Here is an 8320-nt window from a genome sequence, read left to right on the forward strand (position 1 = left end):
TGTGCAAATTTTGTAGTTTATTCATTTAACTACATTTGATAATCTGAACAGTAGACATTCTTCATCCACTCAATTTTTTCTCTGTTGATGATTAGGTCAAACTTTTTGGAGTGGTTACAGTCCCTTTTATGAAGGTTTGCAGTGCGCCAGGGCTTTATGCAGCTAACATGGTATTGTCTTCAAACAGAACAGTTTAGAGGGGGAATCAGCTCTAATAATTAGGAAGATTTTCCTAATATCAAGCATAAATTTACTTCTTTGTCATTTTTCCCTCATTGCTCTGATTCAGCCTTCTGAGACCAAACAGAACAAATACAATCCGTCTTTCACATGCAGTCCTTTGAATACTTGAAGGTAACTATCATATATGCTCCATGAATCTAATTTTTGTAGACTAAAAATGCCCATTTCCTGCAACCCATCTTCATATGCCATAGACTCAAGACCCTTAACCTTCCTTTGGACATTCTCCAGTTTGTTACAGTCCTTCTTAGACTAATATGACTTCTCATGATCATCACTTAGTCTCACCTCTACATTAGAGACACTAAGATAGATTTAATAAGGACAGCTGTATCAAGGACTTTATAGAATTGCTCTACCTTCTCAAACTTTGCAACAGATGTTGATGGAGAAGTTGCATTATTTTCATGATAATCCTTTTGCAAATATTAATCATAAGTTCTGGATAATAAATGACCACAAATCCTAGGAAATTTCTTGTTGCCTTGGGGCACACAGTAAAACCAATTCTGTTTATTCCTTTTTTGCTTCTTTAAGGAGAACCTGTGAACCAATTTTCCATTTAGCTACAACTGTCTTCTGGTTAATTTTATACCATGAATTCAAGATTAATATGATATAGTTTCTTTGGTAGTGGATCCACTCATTAGTCATTAGGTGGGGAACTCACATTTATAGAGTCCCAATAAATTAACAAAGAGTAAAAAGAGTATATATAGTATATATATATATATATATATATATACTAAATATATATATATATATATATATATACTAAAAAGAAGAAACCAACCAGTGAGAGGAAAATATATATATATATAATATAATATATATTAGTATATATATATTATATATATATATATATATATATATATATATATATATAGTAACAAAGAGTATATATAAAACTGCCTAGGTTTTTATGTCCTCTGCTTCTTTTTCAGCAATGTCAATCACTACAGAAGTAGAAGGAGACCACATAAAACTGAAGGCCATTTTGTCTTTTTCTTATTTGATAGACTACCATGGGCTAAGAATTCATCACCAAGCAGGCAACCTACTGGTGATATGAGACCCCTTGTACTTAGTGAGGCTGGCAATTGGAAGTCACATTCGACTGGATTCTGGCAGTGTACCTAAAATACCTTGTGCTCTCCTGAAAAATTCTTCGGAATTCACATTATTTCAAAATTCAATGATGCAAAAGCATTTACTTGTAAAACGTTGGTGGAAAATAGGGATGCCAAGAGGTGAGGATGAGAAAAGAACATCCCAGGCATTTGAGGGGGTTCCTAACTCATGGAGTTCCTACCTCAGGGGGTTGTTATGAGACACAGATGAAATAATGTATGTAAAACACCTTATAGTTTTGTATACATATCTTCTCTATATTTATAAATAATATAAGCATATTACATGTATATTTATGCAATCTTAATGGTCCCCTACCTAGTTATTGTCAGTGTAGTACAAATATTCCAGGCTATTTCTTTCCTTGACACTCTGAATTTAATTCTATAAACCTTCTGTTTAAATCTATAAACATATATAAATCTTTAAATCTATCTTCTGTTTTCAAATATTGCATACAACCCAATGTTACCAGGCTATTAGAACAGTGATTGACACCTCATGCTTTGGGGGTTGTTTTTTCCTGTGTTCATAAAGATTTTAACAAACACATTACTTTGCTTACACCGGACTAGTTCCTTAGATTTAATATCAGCTGACTTTCATAATTTTAGAAATTACAACTTAAAAAAGAAGTTTTATTACTGATTTTTGTTTTTTTATTTCACAATCATTTCTTGATATAGTGTTCCTTTCTTAGGCTGAACTTCCCTTGTAAGAAAGACGGTTCACCATAACCAGCTAAAGAAAGTGACTAAGTCCAACAGAACATGCAATAATCTTTTTCTCTAGTCCCTCACCTATATTCCCCTACTTTTCTATAAAGAGGAATAATATGTTTCATCTTTTAGTTCCTGTGATGAAGACTAGTCATGATAATTCATTTGAATTCAAATACCTTGTAGTGTTTTTATTTATAATAACGTAATTGACCAACATTAGTAAGCAATTTCCCATTGAAATCAGATGTCCAGTCCCTATCTTATTGAGAACTCTGAGTCAATTCCTGATCCCTATCCATTTGGAGTCATGTTACATACATTTCATTTTTCATGATTCTGCTTTCTTTGCTCTGCATCAGTTCATACAAGTCTTTCCAAGTTTCTCTGAATTTCTCATATTTTTTATTTCCTATGGTACAATAATATTTCATTTTGTTCACATACCACAGTTTGCCCAATTGATGATCATATAATTTGTTTTCAATGTTTTGCTTGTGCAAAACGGGCTTTTACTTTGGCACCGTACTCCCTTTTTCTTTACATAATGATCTTGGCTTCTATTCCCACCCCGTAGCTCCACTGAGCTGTGATCTTGAAGGTCATCCTTGAAGAGGATCAAAAGAGGAGCCCATTGCTCACTCCATCTAGGCCCTCAAGCTTTTTGTCCAGAATTCCTGGGTCCCTTTTTCACACTGCCACCACATAGAGGTCCACAAGAGGGCAATCTTTTCCCTTCTGTGACATATTTCCCATACCTGGATTACTTCCTGCACCCTTCTCTACCTGATCCTCTGCCTCTATCCTCTACCTGGGTCCAGGAAATCCAAGACATAGTAATACTAGCTAGCAAAGTATTGTGGAAAAAACTATGATATATGTTTACTACAGATGGGGAAAGGTTTTGAACAATGGAAAGTAGGTATTTTCCACCTTAAAAGAAGATGAGCATTTTCCTAATTTTGAGTGCTTAACTAAATTTTTAGCTTCCTTTTTAATACAGAGCATTCCTATGCTCATTCTAATCTTGAAATCATCATCATCTCTCCACGAAGGATGTAGAATCCTTATGGGTAGGGATTCTTTAGGTTTTTGCATTTGTATTCTTAGTGTGTAGCACAGTTCCTTGAACTCAGAAAATATTTAATAAGTGTTTATTAAATTTAATTGGATCTTCATCTATATTACCTGGTGTTGATTTACAGCTGTGCTCTAATTCACTCCTATCCAATGAACATCTCTATATTTTGTGCTAATCAAACGAATCCTAAGAGTTGGGCTCAATCCTTCAAAAATTATTTTAAGAGACTCCAACATATTTAGAGAATAATAGCCAGGAGGGTAAATATTCAGGGAACTAAAACATATGGGAAACAATTGAAAGAACTAGGGATGTGGTGCTTAGAGAAGAAAAGAATGAGGGGAGACAGGGTAACAGTCATTGAATATTTAAAGGGCTTCCATGTGAAAGAAGTTCTTTTGTTTGATCTGGTTTCAGAAAGCAGCCCTAGGACCAAAGGGGAGAAGTCACCAAGACACTGACACGATCTCAGTATAATTAAGGTTTAACAACTGGAGATGTCCAACAATGAAATGAGCTACCAGGAGAGGCAGTGAACTTTCAAACAATGGAGATGTTCAATCAGAGGCTGTTTCACCTATAAAGCCTATAAAGGAGGCTAGGAAGGGATTCTTGTTTTGGATTGGAAATTTCTCTAAATGATCTACCTTTTCAGATTAGAAGAAGCTGTAATTCTAAGGTCAGTTATTTAAGACAAAATATTTCAATATTGTTTACTACATTTAGAGTAAGAAGAAATGTACTTGCACATTTGTTCTAGTCGGGTCCAATAGACTTCTCAGAATATATTTTTCTTAACCTCTCTGAGCTACAGTGGATAGAGCATTGGGCTTGGAAACAGCAAGTCATTGAATTCTCTCTACCTCAGTTCAGGAAATGGCAAACTACTGTAGTAGCTTTGCTAAGAAAACCCCAAATGGAGTCACAAAGAGTCAGACAATATTGAAAATGACTAAGCAACACCTTTAGGATATCTAATACTCAATTTCTGAAAATTCTTTCCTCTTTTTTTTACATGACCCTATACTCTCCTCATTCTTTCTACCGTTCTTTCTCCAGTGCCTCTTTGTCACTGCTCTTTTTCCTGCATTCATTCTTCTCTTAAAGTTTCAACTTTCACACCTCTGTGAATGTAAAATGAATCTCATCCCAACCTCTCATATGCACTCCATTCCCTTATTTTTAGGTTCTGGCAGGATATTATCAATTTCCTCTGCAACTTTCTGTGTATGTCTGGCTTCTCTAACCATTACCTTTTGGAAAATGTGACTGATGGTAAGTAATCAGGGTCAGCCACACCTTTTTTCCTCTCACTGGTTGGTTTCTTCTTTTTAGTCCCAGCCCTTGGCTCCACTTCCAACAGAGAGTTTTCTTTGGGCTTTCTTGGAAGAAGAAAGGAAGGAAGGAATGAGGCCAAATGTCCCTATAATCCAGACTTATTCCAGATCTAAAGATGGCACTCTGACTCATTTTTAGCCTAGGGTAAAGGAAGGAGAATCTCTAGATCAAGCTTAGTTTTGACTTTGGGGAGTTTATTTAAAAATGATTAAGAGTAACCCTCCCCACCCTAATATTATCTCTCGATTTCTGTAAGCCTCCAGTCAAACGTATGGGCTCCTGATTTTTATATATCTCTGTATTTGTTGTTCAGTCATGTTCAACTCTTTGTGACCTCATTTGGGGTTTTCTTGGCAGAAACATTGGAGTGCTTTGCTATTTCCTTCTCCAGCTCACCTTGTAGATGAAGAAACTGAAGTAAACAGAATTAAATTACTTGCCCAGGGTCACCCAATTAGAAGGTGTCCAAGACCAGATTTGAACTCATGAAGAAGAGTTTTTCTGATTTTAGGTCCAGCACTTTGTGCCACTTAGCTGCCCATATCTCTGTATACGAATACAAAAACTTTCTTTGCTGCCATCCCTTTTCACAAATACATTAACAATTAGAATTTATCAATAGATCAACAACACTTAGAATTTAGTCATCAAAAAAAAAATTCAGACTACTTGAACATAAAAAGTAATCTTTGGAATTAGTTTCTGCTTTATGGGTTGGGAATGGAAGGTGGGGATGGGGGTATAAGGAGAGACTATAATTCACAGTTTAGTAATTATTTTTCCTAGTAGAAAATTAGCAATCATTCTCCTATTTGGAGTGCTAAAAGCAGAGACATCTCTGGTGCTATAGTCTGCTATAGTTCAATGCTTTGCTCCTAAGTCTCTAGTCTTCTCTCCAGCTCCCATTTCATCTCCTTGCTTTCTTTCTAAATGCAAATCATGACTACCATTGCTGCCTCAAACAGCTGCTATCCCTGCTGCTACCATAACACTCAGTTCACACAAGTACAGTTGTAGCAGAATTGTTGTGAGTATCAGCTCTTCCCAAAGTAAGAAGATTCCTACTAAAAGGGCGTGGTATGTGAGAGGGAGAGAATTTGAAAACAGAGTAAAATTGAAATTAAAAAATAAAGTGAAGGGGTTAGATTAGCAAATAAAAACAAATCCCCACCAAGTAGGGGCTTTGAAAATTTTTTCCATGCTGATAGGGATCTGTCTCAAAAATCAGTTACAGATTTCTCGCTATCCTTATAAATGTGATATGTTCAAAACCAAACTTACCACCTACTCCCCAAATGAGCTCTTCTTTCCAACTTCCTCATTTCTGCCGTTGGTACCCATCAGTCTCCCAAATCTAGAGGCTTTGGAATTGGCTCAACTCATTTCCCTTCATTCCATCGGTCTGATCAGAAGTTAAGTCCATCCAGCTTTCTAGAAGTTTTTCAATCTGTTACTTCACAGCTTCCATAATTTTCACTGAGACCCCCATAATCTCATACTTGGATTTCTGTCTTTGCCTTCTCTGGTTTATCTTTTTTTTTTTTTTTTTCATTCTTGTCCTTCTACTCTAAGTTATCTCATTCATCTCTGCTAGATTAATTTTTCCAAAATAGAATTTTCATCGTATTCTCTGCTCAAGACTTGACAATGATTTCCTTTTGTCTAGTTCATAAATTTATCTTTCACTCAAGATCTTCCATAATTTGTCTATCCTTTACTTCCTTAATTAAGCTTACTTTTCTCTTTACCTCAGTTGGTACTCTCAGCTAAAGAGAGTTTTTTTCCTATCACTTTCAAAGTGCCCAACTAACTCCAACATTGTACCTTATTTGCCCTGCTTGCACTTCTCTAAATTCACTCCTTGACCAAGGCTCACCTTAAGTTTCAGCTCATCCATGAAACTTTCCCTGACTTCTTCCATTCATAATTCCTTATTTCTTGATTATATTCTGAAGTGAATAATAATTATTATTTGAAATTTCATTATCCATGCACTTGGTAAGAATTGTTTCTTATAATACCTAATGTAAGATACCTAGTGGCAGAGATGATAACAATACCTATTTTGTATTTGCCTTGGTTATTTCCCAGAACATAGCACAATGTTTAAAGGATCTGGGATTTGCATGGTGAAGGGGAAAGTATTGTGGAACTAACTCCCAGATTTGAATTCCACCCATGACATCTAATAGCTGTGTGACCAGAGGCAAATCACCTATTTTCTATGAGTCCATAGACAGCTTTTTTTTTTTTTTTTGCACCCAGAAGTCACAGTTCTTGAAGCTTCTTCCTCCCCTGAATGACTGAATGTAACTGTATCTGCCTGTAATTTGTTATCTTTGCTCCCTATTGGTTGAGCATCTCTGTTTCAAACTGATATGATCCAGGGAGGAGATAAGAATCGTTTTTCCTTCCCAAGAGCTGGTTTCCCAGTTTAAGCTGGTTTAAACTGATGAACTCTCAAATCTGCATGGGGTCTCCAAGGGTGTTCTGGGTCACTAGTTCATAAGAGGTAATTGCTAAATTTTTTGTGAACATTTATCTCAGAAATCAGTAAATGCACAGATCCAGGGTTGCTTGTTTCGTTGATTGTCTGAGAGTCTGCAAATTTGACTTGCTGTCAGTTTTTATATGGCCCTTTAGAGAAGAATGGTTTTTATATTTTTAGGTAAATACCATTATTAGTTCAAGGTCAGTACAATAAGAGGCAGAAGGATTTGGCTAACAGGCCATACTTTGCCAACCCCCTGGACTTTAGAAATTGATGGAGCAAATGTTAATAATGTAGTTAAAACTTAAAAGTAAGTTTTGAGTACTTTTTTCTGGAGAGCTGATTGTTAAACATTTACCAGGACATTCCCGAATATCTCTCATCATGCTAGATACCTAAATAGCTAGGTGCTGCTAGACTTTTTATCAAGAATAAAAAGGAGAGAGTCCTTCCTCCTCCTTTTGCAAGGGTTAATTCCACAGATGATTTGAATTTTCATTCCTACTATGTGTATTTGAAGCCCTCAGGGGTATTTCTCCTTTCGACTAGAACAAAAGGGGTTCATAATACATCTTTTTAACTCTTTCATACTTTGTCTTGCAAAAATAAAAATTTACCATTTCTTTTATGAAATCAAGGAAAATAAAGGAGATAAAACAAAAAGGAACAAGAAAGAGAAAAGAGAAAGCTGTGTTGAATGACTGGAATCCCACCGAAGGGGAAGGTACCAAGTGAAGCCACCAAATCCCATCTTAGTCAAGACTTTTTCTAGAAATATACTTTCATGGCACCCAGTAAGTATTATTTAAGGGCTGGATTTTTCTGGGTAATGAGGATATCTTTCATAATGTAGAAAAGTCATTCAGGAAAGCTTCAGCTAAAATACCTAATTCATAAACACAGTGCATTTTGTTGTTGTTGTTTTCTATCAAGAGATGGAGTCATGACTGAAATGACTGAATAAATAATAGAAAGAATATCAAGCTTGAAGCGGAGGGACCTGCAGGTACCACTTGTACTATTTTCCCTTTAGAAGGGATTGGATTAACTCATGTCTAAGGTCCCTTCTAGCCCTAAACTACTGTACTTCTCTATCCTGTGTTTGCATAGCCATCAGTCCTATTTACAGAATTCCTCCAACATTTGCAAAGCACTGGTATTTTCATTGTCATACCTGTCAACATGCCAGGGAGCTTTTTCTCCACTAGTGAAATGAAACCAGGTCTCCATTGGGACATCACAGTTGAGTCAATTACCTGCATAATTCAGGTGAAGGCAAAAGTCTGGGCCTCCCCTTTCTGTTTCTTTTTATCAGAA

The sequence above is a fragment of the Sarcophilus harrisii genome, chromosome 2 (genome assembly GCF_902635505.1).
Source record: "Sarcophilus harrisii chromosome 2, mSarHar1.11, whole genome shotgun sequence".
NCBI lineage: Eukaryota > Metazoa > Chordata > Mammalia > Dasyuromorphia > Dasyuridae > Sarcophilus > Sarcophilus harrisii.